Genomic DNA, 15,112 nt, shown 5'->3' on the forward strand with positions numbered 1-15,112 from the left:
GCCTGTATCCTTTCTCCTTTTTCAATCCCTGAATCTACGGAGTTCATATCACCAGAATATAGGATATCACATAAAATAAGCACTTAATAAATTCTTGTTAGAATTCTTTGGATTACATAAACATCCAATTAATAACAGCTAACATTTATATCCTGCTTAACTCTGTCCCAGGCACTGTTCTAAGTACTTTACAATTATTATCTAATCAGATTCTCACAACAACTCACCCCCCAAAATAATTGGTACTGCTTTTATGCCCATTTTATGGATGGAGAAACTAAGGTAAACAGAGGTTAAGTTGCTGTCCCAGGCTTACACAGCTACTTAGTGTCTGAGGCCAGAGTTATACTAAGACATTTCTGACTCCAGGTGTAGTGCTGTATACACTATTTGATTTTATGGACTAAGGTTTAAATTACAGGAATGATGGGTACTTTACTAGTTTGGGATTACTGCTAAAAGCCATATTTGCTTGGAGTCTTCTAAATCTAACCAAAAATGGATTTAAATGGGGAAAAAAAGAAACAGGGAGAGAGAATCTTCTCTGTGTTTATCTTCAAAGCAAAGTACCGTAGTTATAATATAGAAAGAAAAATGGTCACAGAGATCCCTCCTAATTCAAATTTATAAAATTACCCCCTCTAAAAAAAATAAAAAATGTATGAGGTAGAGGAATCAGCAAACTAATGGCTTTAGATGTTTATGCAAATCTGTTCAAAATATGGGTAAATGTCAAAGTGATCTAATGCAAAAAAGTGAATTTAACAATTTGATGTATAACTAATAATGTATAACTGGATAATGCATAACTAAAATGATATGAGAGGACTGATGACTGAAGTATATCTCTAGCAGGGTGCATATTACTGAAAAGAAATGGGATAGAAAAAAGAGGGGTGTTACTTAGCATTTTTGTAAAAAACAAACATCACTTTAGTCTGTCCATTTATTTAAAATTAATATTCATTAACCCTAAAAAGAAATTAAAAAAAACCAAAAGAATCTAAGATCACTTACGCTTTACTGTCATTGTGTAGATAGGGTCAGCAGCTAATTATTGTTTCTTTGTTGGTTTTTTGTTTGTTTTTTGGTGGGGCAATGGGGGTTAAGTGACTTGCCCAGGGTCACACAGCTGGTAAGTGTCAAGTGTCTGAGGTCAGATTTGAACTCAGGTACTCCTGAATCCAGGGCCGGTGCTTTATCCACTGCGCCACCTAGCCGCCCCCCAGCAGCTAATTATTACTGCTTAAAGTCCTCAAATATTTTCTCATCCTTCCTCAAATTTCTCATGTCACTGTCGTTTGTCACATTACAACTAATATAATCTGTGTATTTCTTTAATCCCTCCTATGAGGCTATAGACTCCTAGAGAGCAGGGTGCATCTCATTGGCACATGCACAGATAAAGTATTCATTTCTTCTCTTTCTTCTAGTGACTGGGATCAGGGTTTTTCTTTAGCTTGATCTTATTAGAATACTTTTGAACAATTTATCTGACACAAAAGTGTAAAATAGATTTTATGTAACATATGAGTGAATCCATCAATTTAATTATGGCGTTGCATACACCCATGGTGGCAGAATGACTCCTGAACTGTCCTACGAATCATTTTCAGTGGAACTGATCATCTTTGTTACTCAGAAATGTGCTCAGTAGAGAAATGATGTATGGCTGCTCTAATTGCACTGCTGTTTAAATTGACCCCCAGCTGGTTGATCTTACTGAAAGTTACGGTAGGAGCAATAAAGGAAGAGTTCTGCAGCAGACCATGGAGAAACAGGCTGACTTTTCTTTCTTAAAGTCATCTTTGATTCCCAGCATCAATTTGTATCTGTGAGGCATAAACCAGAATCCAAGTTTTTGTTGTTGTTGTTTTTCTTAAAAAAAAAAAAAAGAACTTTTTTGGGAATATTTCTTTTAAGAGTCCTCCAACCAAATCATGTTTTTTAGATATACACACAGACCATTAAAATCAACTTATTTTCCCCTCTCAAGGTGAGCTCAGACTTTATATTGGCTCTAAATAAGAGTGAAAAAGAACACAGCTCCCCATCTCCCGGTTTTGACTTAATCTTCTTATGTTTCCTTTTTATCTGTCTTTGTTGATCTTATTTTCTAGAACATTTATAATCATAAGGTAGTTTGCTTGGTGCTTAACATGGCATTTTAAAAAAGCTTCTAAAAAGAAAAACAAAAGAATTTCTCTTCTTGATTTGTTATTTATTTGCTAGCACCTTCCCTCATCTTATATGCCCCCTCTTTTATACTTTGCTAGGTAGGATTCACAGGTAGAGATTCTTATCCCTGCTTTGCACTGACTGACAGACTTACACAAGCTAGGTAAAGTTTACCTTCTTGTGACTCATTTTAACTCCATATTTGATGTGTAATCTTACCTTTATAAAGAGCATTTAACTTTTGGTTTCTATACCTGCTTTTGAAAAACATCAGAACATACAGGCTAATACCTTGAAGATAGTTTAGGCTAAATAAAGGGCATTTTAAAAAATAGGTAACACAAAAACAGATATTTAAGATGTGATCTCTATGCTAAGTACTTTATACAAAATAATAATTCTGTATTCTAAAACATACCATGTGTTAATTAATTCCTGTGTAATAACCTATTAAAATAAATATAAATACCCAAGAAGTTGTGGATCTTTTAGGATCTCTGTAGTTTCCCCATTCAAAGAAATGAAGACATTCAGAGAAAGCGTAAAACGCAGGAGGCTCTTTTCCTTCAGCATAAGGGTGAATATTGACTTTTACCAATTCCCCAGAAGCTAACCCCCCTATACACACACAGAGAGAGAGAGAGAGAGAGAGAGAGAGAGAGAGAGAGAGAGAGAGAGAGAGAGAGAGAGAGAGAAGAATCAGCGCTAGTCTCCAAAGTTTGACCCAAACACAGTACATCTAGCATCTGCTAGACCCATATAAGAATCATTTAAAACTAAACCTACTTTACAGAACTGAGCACTGAGCAACCTGAACTTGTCCATCCACCCTAGCTGACCTTTCTTATTGTATTTTCCCTCAGTAAAATGGACTTGCTTTACTTTTTCTCTATTGACTCCCATCTAATTCTGGGTTTTACTTTGAGATGTTCTTCCTCCCAGTGCATTTCACAATCCTGAACCTCATTTAATAAGACTGAATCCCACTTTCTGAAGTCTCTTTTTTCTAAACATTTAGAGCAGATATTATCAAACTGTGGTCTAGTAACTTATTTATTTGTGTTTTATTTTTTATTTTGTTAACTTATTTTTAAAATAATTTGTTTTCCTCTGTAATCCTATGTATTTCATTCTAGGCAATTACAAATTTATTCTAAGAAAGGGTGCATAGGCCTAATAGGTCTGCTAAAAGGGTCCACTACACATGGAAAGTCCAAAAAACCCTGACCTAGAGTTATTCAATTATTTTCCATATCACCTTATTACTGTTCTTTCCTTCAGAGAAACAAAACAGCTTAATAATTGTGAACCTTAACTGCTCATAAGTTTCCATCATCACAGTCTTGTTTAACTTGCTATCTGCAACTTGACTTGTCCCACTTCATGAAGTAGGTTTTAAACACACTTAAAATCCTTCTCTCCTTGTAGATTGTGCCTCCTTTTTTTAGCTTGGTCTTTTAAAGGACACAGAAACTCTTTTCCTGAGCATTTTAAAAGAAACCTAAACATATGTTTTGTTTTTCTTTCTTTTTTTTAATATTTAGACTGCTTTTATGTATTCTCATGAAGCTTTTGACGACGTTCTTCACTAATTTCCTATGTAACAAATATACAAAAGATACTCAAGGATCATTTGATGATATTGCAATTGATGTCTTCATGGAAAACTATTCCCCACTTAAAATAATAGTGTTAATAACAGTATATGTAAAACGTAGTAGTTTCTCATGAAAAATTTTAAACATACTATGTTCTTATCACTCCCAAATCAATCTGAGTATGACTTTCAAGACAAAACATTATATTAGTCACTTGATATTCTTAGGTCACATCAAGTTTTATATTTCAAGTAAGGGAAAATATTAAACAGCTTCTTTGCTTTTTAGTGCTTATCACAGTGCCTGACATATAAGGGATACTTAACAAATACTTATTAATTTGATTTGATTTTTATCTTGTAGAAACTTTACTGGACAAGATAAAAATGTCATTGGGAATAGTAAGTGGAAATTTTTTAATTGTGCACCAAGGAAAAATAGAAAATGGATGTTTTAATGTGGAGGCAAACTTGAACCAATGGATAAAGATAATTTATACAAATACCATGGATTCCTAAATATGTTTTAAGTAAGATTATGTAGGTTTTTTTCATGCAGCGTCAAAAAAAACAACACTATAAAGAATGAGTCATGTTTATGGAATGATGTCTTAGGACAGTGAATTTGATATAAACATAAGCTGTCATTATTACTGGAGCAGCTGGGTGCCACAATGGATAAAATGGTGGGTCTGGAGTTGTGAAGACTCATCTTCCTGAGTTCAAGTCTGGCCTCAGACTCTTACCTGCTGTGTGCCCCTAGGCAAATCACTTAACCATGTTTGCCTCAGTTTCCTTATCTGTAAAATTATGTGGAGGAGGAAATGGAAAACAACTCCAGTGTCTTTGCCAAGAAAATGCCAAATGGGGTCACTAAGAGTTAGGAACAACTGAAAAACAGTTGAACAACATCATTATTACAAAGTGTAATATCAATAACTTAGTTTTATTTTCATACTGTATCTTTGTAGTTTAGCCCATTTTTACCTTGATGTTGTTGCATTGTAAAATGTGTTCATTCTGAATTTAACTGTGGCATACAATATGAGTTACAGAAGTTAAATAATTAGAAATTTATTTTTTGTGATTTGCCCAAAGGAAAGAAGATGAAATAAATAGTTCACATTTTTTTTCCAGGATAAGATTTTTGATGATTCCTAGCTTTTTAGAGAGAGAATTACCAGGGTAGCCATTTGATATGCAAGAAAATGTCAAAGCTACAACAAAAGCAACTACAAGGTACGATAATTATGCATTTAGAGGGAAACATTTATTAGTGCCTTCAGGTTCACAGCAAATCCTCCAGGAAATAGAAGATGCTGGAGCTATTGCACAGCCAGATTCAGTAACAGCATGTGAGCAACCTTCAGAGTCAAAAATCATTCAAAAATATCTAATCCCATAACTGTATTGGAGCTGGCAGGTGCTCACTACACAGAACATTAATTTGGGAGATTTAGAGGGGATTTTTAAATAACCTTCTGTGCCCAATATGTTAATAGTAACGTGCCTGAGGATAAAGGCACAGAATATCTCATAACTAGGAAGGGTGAAGATGTAAAGATTGGAGGTAGGGAGAAGGGATATTTTCAACCTGAAAGTCATTAAATAATTTCAGCTAGGCCCCTTTATAGTTACTTTCTCTGTATTTTTATGGTGGAAGGAACAAGGAAGAAGACATTTCTAAGCACAGAAAAATTTCTGCAAACTTTGGGCATGTACTGAATCAATCTAACTTAACAAATGGAAATCTGAACATGAGTGATTTGCAAAAGATAGAACTTATTCCTTGGAGCTTGTTATGAAACCTTAGAGAAGGACTTTGAAGGACAGTCTTGGTTAAATTCCCTTTGACTTGGGTCTCAAGGTTCCTTTATAAGAATGTGTGTTGAATCCTCAAGCATTGAGGTATATAGTTGAGCCAAAGATGATTTTTACATTATTTTGCAAAGGCTTTTTAAAATCTGGGTAGTGTATTGTTAGCAAAGTTTGTTCTGAATCACTCTCATAAAACTGAAATTTGACAAGGTTAAGGGGATGCATAAAGGAGACAAGAATTAAGGACGGAGGAAATAAGCAACAACTCATGGCATGAACAGGTGGCATATGCCTGATCTGTCATGATTTTTTTTAAAAGTGACAGCAATCTAATTTGGAACTATAAGATCCAGTGGATGAAAGAGGGTAAATGTTTGTTTGTTTTTTTCCACATTGACATTGTCCTTTAATATATTGCTTTGGATACTTAAAGTTGAAAATACAAAATTAAGTATCATGTATGCAAAGAAGGCTATAAAATGAAGACTTGGAGATAAAAATGTTAAACATTAGCATAGATATAAATTTAAGGGAAGAAGAAATAAGATTATTTTGAAAAATGTTAAATGGCATTAGGGCCAGTCAGTTGAATGCTAATTGAATCCAATGGTAAAATACTTCTAGGAGGAAACTGCTTTTCTGGGAAGGGGTTAAGAGAATTTTCTCCATTTTCTCCCATCTTTTACTAATTGATGAGATGATGACTTTGTATACTTTAAAACTTGAATTTTTGGAGCTCCCATAAGTATTGGTAACAGTATCACTGGAGTGGCTATGGCTTACAACAGTATCTACATCAGGAGATGAGAAATGTACTGAGGATAAGCTACACATAAAGAAAAGTTAGCTTGAGTGAAGAGAGATCCATTAGTGCATTGTTGGTGGAGCTACGAATTAGTGCAAACATGATTTAGCTCAGGCAATGAATCTGAGCGAAACAGAGCTTCATCTAAACGGACTCCATCAGGAAAGAAAAAAAAATCTCTAGTCACCAGAGCTGCATTTACTCTTTGATCACAATGCCTCAGCCAACTGTAAACACCTTGTTATGCAATGAGAGAATGAGGTTTGGGTGGAAAGGCAGCATTTATATGAAGGTTATAACTGAGATACCATTTTAGTAAATACTTTTTTTCTGAAAGTTAATTAATTGTGACTGAAAATTAATGGTAAGCATGCTGGTCAGAGCTTATGAAGGGTAAGACAAGAAACCCCAGTTTCTCAGGGATACCCTTGAAAACTAAAGGGAGTAGTATTCCATTTCCCTTTGAGGATATGACCCAACAATATGAATAGGAGTTAGTAATAATAGTGCAAGAGGAACTGTAATGCTATTAAAATTCAAATGTCTAGATTCTAGGAAAACTAAGGCCCAGGGGCCAAATCCTAGCATCCCTAGAATGTTTCTGTATTGCCTGTAAGCTTAGATCAATATCTTATACCATATTCCATAATAAATAAAAACGTATGTATGATATGTATGAATAAAATTCATACCATAATAAAGAAGAGAAACAGATAACAAACCATTCACAGCTATAGGTAACATATGTACTCTTAATCAAATGAGGGGTAGAGGCAATTACAAAAGTATAAATTTGACTGCAAGGAACTGATCTGCAAAAGTAAAATAAATATTTCTAAGATATGAAGGTAAGTAGTAAAATAAAAAAAAATAATTGTATTAAATTCTTAGGTAAGACTTTTGTCCAAGATATACAGGTAACTAAGAAGATATTTAAAAATGAAAGCAATTCCCCAATAGAGAAGGGATAAAAAGATAGCAGCAAAATGAATGCAATCTAATGAAAACTATATGAAATAACATTCCAAATCCATATGAATAATAGAAATACAAATAAAAAAACACTCTGAGGTTTCGTGTCACAACCAGAAAATTGGCGAATATGACAAAAGATGATTGAGGCATTTTCCTCATGGTGGAGCTTTCCCACAGCAAGTCTCCAGTACGTGGCATCATTCCAATCTTTACAGTACCTAGGACCAAGTCCTAGAGTTTTCCCAGAATACTCACCCTAATCTCTTGCCCCCTGTCCCCTTAAATTGGAAAGAACTACCAAGTATAGGCTGTTTTAAATTTCAAATGGATCTTTTAAACATCCTAAGTACCCCTTTTCTAGCTTTACCTTCACTAATCAGAGATGTTGGCCAGTTTGAATTTGAATATATTTTTATTACTCTTTTTGGTTTTGTGGGGCTTTGTGGTATGGTATGGAGAATTTGGCATGCCCTAGATAATATTAAAATAAAGATCATTCCCCAGGATTCCCCATTAGGAAAGCTACTTATGGATTGGAATGAGGGAAAACTTAGACTAAATAGAACCATGACCAAAGGAGAGACAGGTATACATAATTACTTATGATGGTGACTATGTAGAGCACAATTACTAGGCACAGTCCAGTATTCATCCTCTCTCCCTCCTAATTTAACCTAATGTAACTGAACTTATTTATCTTTTTATCTCACTCAGTTGAACTCACCTGTGGCCTAGCACAATCACTGGCTATCTCAGAACCATAAGATATTGTATGATAACCTTTCCATAACATTTTTAGGTGTCATGAACACATACTAAATTTGGCTTTGATCCGGACACATGGTGGTAAAAAGTGTTACTGATTGCAAAACTACCTCAACCCTCTATTGGAAGTCTAAGGATATAAAGAAGGGAATGTAATGGAATTTATTAATTTGATCATTGACAATGCTATGCTAAGATTTAGTAAAAATACAGCAATTCAAACAGTTAAAGAAGATAATCCAGCTTTCCAGACCAGAGTCCAGAATCCAGCTTTCCAGACCAGAGTCCAGAATCCAGTTTTCCAGACCAGAATCCAGCTTCCTCCTGATGACATCTTACCACTTCAAGAAGAAAAGAGAAATCAGAGACTCTATATGAACTGTTTTGTTTTGTTAGTTTCTACTATCTCCTTTCTGTTATAATATACATCATCTGTAACATGTACCCTCTGCAGAGGCTCTCCCTTTGCAAGACTAATGTCAAAGCATCGGTTCATGAGGACAAAAAAAAAAAAAATCACCCCTCTGGACAAAACTTTCCTCTCTTCCTTTTCTATATTGTTGTTCCCATATTATTAGTTAGCAATAGTTATTATATTCTTTTTACTGTTCTGTCAAGGAAACATTTTGTTTCTTGAGGAACAAAAGGGGGGACTGTAATGATTGGAACGATGCCACCTACTGGAGACTTGCTGTGGGAAAGCTCCACCATGAGGAAAATGCCTCAGAGGCATTGTGGCTTTTCCTTGGCGTCAGGAAATGATGTTTGCTCATGGGTGCTGTCTATCAAGGCTACCAGCCAATCAACCTGAGGAGCCTCCTATTTTCTGGGAGGAGACAGGAAGGAGGAAAGGGAGCCTGCGCGGAGAGCTCTGGGGCTTTTTGGGTTCCTTACTGGATGGTGGTGGCGGCAGAGGACTTCACAGGAAATTTGAGGAAAGATAGGAATGCCAGGCTGTTGGAATTCTGTTCTCAATCTTTTTCTTTCTATTTTCCAATAAACCCTTAAAAACCTAAACTCGTTTTATCAGTGATTTTAGTCAGTTTCCCCCAAAACTGAGGGAACAGATTAGAATCCACATTTAGAATCTTAAATTACACAATATGCTATAGTCAGAGCTATAGAGGGAAAGAGTATAGAAGAACTTTCACTGTTATTTTCTAGTGGATTTCTAAAAAGCCAAGATGCCACAGCTGGGGTCAGATATCTTAATCTTTGCTATAAGTAATTTTTGTTCTCTGATCTGTTTTGATATACTCAAGATAGAACCTTTTCTTATTTTACCTACTCTGTAAAAAAAAAAAAAAAACATTTTATTTAAAGTTTTGAATTCCTTCCCCCCTCTCTGAGGTTGTAGGCAATCAAGTATAGGTTATACATATGCAATTACATAAAACATTTCCATAGTCATTTTTTATAAAAAGACTTGAGTAAAAGAAAAAAATGAAAAGAAGAAAGTGAATATCTTGCTTCTTCTAAATGCCATAAGAGGAAATTAAGCTGGGAGATATTCAGGAGATGGAAGGCAGTATACATCTCATTTACACATTGATTACACAAATATAACAAATAAATAAAAATCATCAATCCGCAATAAGGCTATGATCACTTAATGGAGGGCATATTGGTGAAATTCACAAATGTCAGTTAACTGGACACAATGGCACTTGTTTTGAACTTTTTTTCCTTCTATCATAATCATCTAAATATGCTATTCAAGACAAAGAAGTTCCTATTTCATAATAAGTGTTCTATGTATTATAAATTTTTAACATGATCATTGGGAATGAAGCACTCAGATTTTAACTAGTTTCTATATTATTATATGAAATATAAATAAATGTGAATATGCAATATAAATAGAAGCAAATATATATTCAAACATGATCTGTCCCATCTCTTTGTATGAGATAAAGCAAAAACCTTGGGAATGATCAATTCATTTCAATCTAATCTAATTCACAATAATTTAAAAGTCATAAAATCCATACTTATTTGAACTTCTCTATTATCTCTTGGGCCCTGATTTTGGAAAGCATGTTTTAGTAAATACTTATAAGCATTTACTATGTACTAAGTCTTGTGTTAGGCTTTAGAAAGCCAATAACAAAATGGAAAGTTTTTGTCTTCAGGGACCTTGCATTCTATTGGGGAAGAAGGAAGCACTCGGGTTAAAGCGTGAAGTCCTTGGGTTTTAATCCTGGCTCTGGTTCTTACCAACTGTGTGACTTGGAACAAGTATTATAACCTCTCTGGGCTTCAATTTCCTCATCTGTAAAGTGAGCAAATGGCTAAATAATGTCTAAGGCTCTTTCTAGCTCTAAATTCTATAATTCTAGTCAGAATTCAGAAAAGATCAGAACCCCTGGGTTTAAGCAAACCAGATTGCATTTTAGCTGATGTTCCTCTGACTGGATTGCCAAAATGTCACAGGGTCAATTTAGTCATGGCCCTTCTTGTTCTCTGGGATCAGTTTATTGTTTCACTGTTGAAATGTTTCTCTGTTACTATTTTAGTGTTTGCACTGAATGTTACTCCATCTGTTTCTGCCAGTCTCTCCCTGTAACCTCATATCTTGTTGGAGATGCAGCCAGAAGGACATTCAGGAAATCAATGTTGGCTATGCCTCAATCCAGATTTTAGATTTTTTTCTGAATCTGGAAAAAGCCAGAGAAGATAGTAAAAAAAAGGAAAACAGAGGAAAATAGTGCAGAGAGAGAGAGAGAGAGAGATTCACAATCACATGGGGAAAGGGTACATTGGAGAAGACAGTTTGGGGCAGGAAAATTATGCAGAGACACATTGGGGAGAGGAGAAAAGATGCAATACTCAGCCCATGCAATAAAACAATAATAAACCTGTTAAGAAATATAAATTTTCCCCAGGCTACATAACCTAAATAATCAGCTTGTATTAGTTAGGTTGAGTTTCCAGCAGAAATGTAAAACTAAAGAGAGGAATTTGACTTCGTCTTGGCAATAGATGCTTCTAAAATCAAATGGACAAGATGATAGTGGTTCTATGAAATAGGAAGGAAGGCCGGAAGGCTTATCGCTTTGTGGAAGAGAGATTAGCCAGAAGAAATGAGATTAGTATTACTCAAGAAAAGACTGAGTGAGGATGAAAACAGAGCAGCATTTGTTAATATTAATTAAATGTTCTCTGTGTGTGTGTGTGTGTGTGTGAGAGAGAGAGAGGCAGACAGACAGACAGAAAGACAGAGAAACAGACAGAGACAGAGAGACAGAGAGAGATTTACAGAGACAGAGAAAGAAGGAGAGACCATCTTCCCAGAATTTTTCAGAGAAAGACACAGAGATAGAGACACAGAAAAATAAAGGTAGAGAAAGAGAGGAACAGAGAACCAGACAGTTAGATACAGAGACAGAAATAGCTATGAGGAGAGACAGAGACAAGCAGTTACTGAGAGAGATCCAGAAAAAACAAATAGAGAAATAAATAGATCAAAGGAGATAGAGTGGGAGTTTTGTTAGGTTTTAAAGGGAAAACAAAGTTTTTAAGTTATTACTTTTAGGTTTAGTTATCTGATATATGATAAAACCTTATCCTGTACCTGTTCCCCCTCAATCTGATACAGTCACTAGCATTTATGTATCTTGTTATTTAATTAAGCTAGTGCTCAGTAAATCTTAACTAATACAATCTCATAATATTTCAACTGGAGCTATTGTTTTGGGTTTTTTTTTCTGGGACTATTGTCTTGAATTTAAGGGGCAAGGAAATAGAGAAAGAAACTGAGAGATTGAGAGTGAGAGAGAACGTAAGGAAGGAAGGAAGAAAAAGAAAGAAAGAAAAAGAAAGAAAGAAAAGGAAAGAAAGAGCGACAGAGACAACAGAGAGGGAAGGAGAGGAGGGAAGGAGGGAGGAAGGAAGGAAGGAAGGAAGGAAGGAAGGAAGGAAGGAAGGAAGGAAGGAAGGAAGGAAGGAAGGAAGGAAGGAAGGAAGGAAGGAAGGAAGGAAGGAAGGAAGGAAAGAAGGAAGGAAGGAAAGAAGGAAGGAAGGATGAAACCACCAGTGTATCTAGGGTTGATGTTTTGGGAAAATACAATAATGCAATGGCAACTAAGAAGGCTCTCCATCTGCAAATAGAAAGGATTCTTGTGTGAAGTACACATTCTTTATATTTCCAAATGACCTATTAGATAACATTGTAGAATGGAACTATCTCTGCAGTCAAAGGACTTGGATTCAAAACCTGTTTTTTATGCTTAATTCTGTGAATTTATTCAAGTAATCTAGTGCTCCTAGTCTTCAAGTTCTTCCTCTACAAAGTGAAGGGCTTGACTAGATGTCCCAGAAGATCACTCACAGATCTCAATGAATGATCTAAGAAATTAAGAATAGGTGGTGCGATGTAATTAAAATGGAGGAGGGCAGACGCAAGATGGTGGAGAGGAATCAGCAAGCTGCCTGAGCTCTCCTTCTCTTCCCTCAAAAAGAACATTAAATCAAGCCTCTGGATGGATTCTGAAACTACAGAACCTGCAAAGAGACAGAGGGACACAGTCTTCAAACCAGAGATAATTTAGAAGACCTCAGGAAAATGTTGGTCTGACTCGGGCAAAAGGGAGGCCCAGCACAGGGCAACAGCCCAGCACCGAAGGGGTCGGGGCAAGTCAGCAGGAGCTGCAGGCCACAGCTGAACAACTGAGGTCCCTGGAACCTAGCTCAAAATTCTGGTGTCCAAGCAGGACAGTGGAAAAACCTACCTGAACCAGCCAAGAGGGCAAGTTGCCAGCTGTAGGCCCATGAACAGTACAGGTGCGACTAGGCCTACTGATAGTAGCTGCTCAGACAGGAAGTGTGTGTGTGGGGGGGGGCGCCAACTGCACATACTATAAAGGCCTCAGCGTAAAAATCCGGTCACACAGCACCTATAGCCCCACAGAAGAAGCCCAAACCAGAATTATCAGGTGAAGGAGAAAATACTCTAAGCAGCCAGAAAGAAGCAATTTAAATATCATGGAGGAGTATAAATATAAATTGTCTTTGATGTGATGATACAAAGAAAATTACAGGGTTAAAAAGGGAGTCTATGGGGAGGAGAGGAAAGGGAAGGTGGAATGGGGTGAATTATATCATATGAAGAGGTGAAAAAAAAACCCTATTACAATAGAGGGAAAGAAAGGAGGGGTGAACATTGTTTCAACCCTACTCTCATTAGATTTGATTCAAAGAGGGAATAACATATACATTCATTGGGATAAAGAAACTTAGCTCATTCTTTAGGGTAGCAAAAGGGGAAGGGAAAGGGGGGTACTGATAGAAGGTAAGACAAAAGCAAGGGAGAAAAGGGTAAAGAAAAGAGAGGGGGGTGATAAAAAGGGAGAGCAGATTGGGGGAGGCAGGGCTAAGAAGCAAAACATCGGTGAAGAGGAAAAGGGTGAAAGAAGGGGGAAAAGTACAAATGGGGTAAATAGAAAAGAGAAGAATAGACAGTTAGTAATAATAACTGTGAATGGGAATGGGATGAACTCTGCTATAAAAGGGAAGTGAATTGCAGAGTGGATTAAAAACCAGAATCCTACAATAAGCTGTTTACAAGAAACACATTTGAAGTAGAGAGATACACAAAGAGTAAAGGTAAAAGGCTGGAGCAGAATATATTATGCTTCAGCTAAAGCAAAAAAAGCAGGGGTAGCAATCTTTATCTCAGATAAAGCACAGGCAAAAATAGAACTCATTAAAAGAGATAGGGAAGGAAACTACATCTTGTTAAAAGGTACTATAGATAATGAAGTAATATCAATATTAAATATGTATGTGCCAAATGGTATAGCATCCAAATTCTTAGAGAAGTTAAATGAGTTAGAAGAGGAATTAGACAGTAATACTATACTAGTAGGGGATCTAAATCTCCCTCTCTCAGAATTAGATAAATCTAGCCAAAAAATAAATAAGAAAGAAGTGAAAGCGGTGAATTTATTGCTAGAAAAGTTAGATATGATAGATGTCTGGAGAAAATTCAAATGGGATAGAAATGAATATACCTTTTTCTCAGCAGTACATGGCACATTTTCAAAAATTGACCATGTATTAGGGCACAAAAACATCATAGTCAAATGTAGAAAGGCAGAAATATTAAATGCATCCTTCTCAGATCATGATGTAATAAAAATTACATGTAAGAAAGAGCCAGTGAAAAGTAGAATGAAAATCAATGGGAAACTAAATAATTTCATTCTAAAAAATGAATCGGCAAAACAACAAATCATAGAAACAATCAATAACTATATCCAAGAGAATGACAATAATGAGACAACATACCAAAATCTATGGGATGCAGCCAAAGCAGTGCTTATAGGAAAATTTTTAGCTCTAAATGCTTACATGAATAAAAAAAGAGAGAGGAGATTAATGAATTGGGAATGCAACTTTAAAAGCTAGAAAAAGAACAAATTAGAAATCCCCAATTAGATACTAAACTAGAGATCCAGAAAATTAAAGGAGAAATTAATAAGATTGAAAGCAAAAACACTATAGAATTAATCACTAAAACTAAGAGCTGGTTTTATGAAAAAAACAATAAAATAGATAAAATATTGGTTAATTTGATTTTAAAAAAGAAAGAAGAAAACCAAATTACCAATATCAAAAATGAAAAGGGTGATGTTACTACCAATTAAGTGGAAATTAAATCAATAATTAGGAATTATTTTGCCCGACTGAATGCCCATAAATTTGACAATCTAAATGAAATGGATGAATATTTACAAAAATAAAAACTGCCCAGGTTAAATGAAGAGGAAAATAAATCCTTAAATAACCCCATATTAGAAAAAGAAATTGAACAAGGCATTAATGAACTTCCTAAGAAAAAATCCCCAGGGCCAGATGGGTTTAAGGGTGAATTTTACCAAACATTTAAAGAACAATTAATTCCAATATTATACAAATTATTTGGAAAAATAGGTGAAGAAGGAGTTCTACCAAATTCACTTTGTGATACAAAT

Source organism: Dromiciops gliroides, chromosome 3 (genome assembly GCF_019393635.1).
Source record: "Dromiciops gliroides isolate mDroGli1 chromosome 3, mDroGli1.pri, whole genome shotgun sequence".
NCBI classification, from domain to species: domain Eukaryota; kingdom Metazoa; phylum Chordata; class Mammalia; order Microbiotheria; family Microbiotheriidae; genus Dromiciops; species Dromiciops gliroides.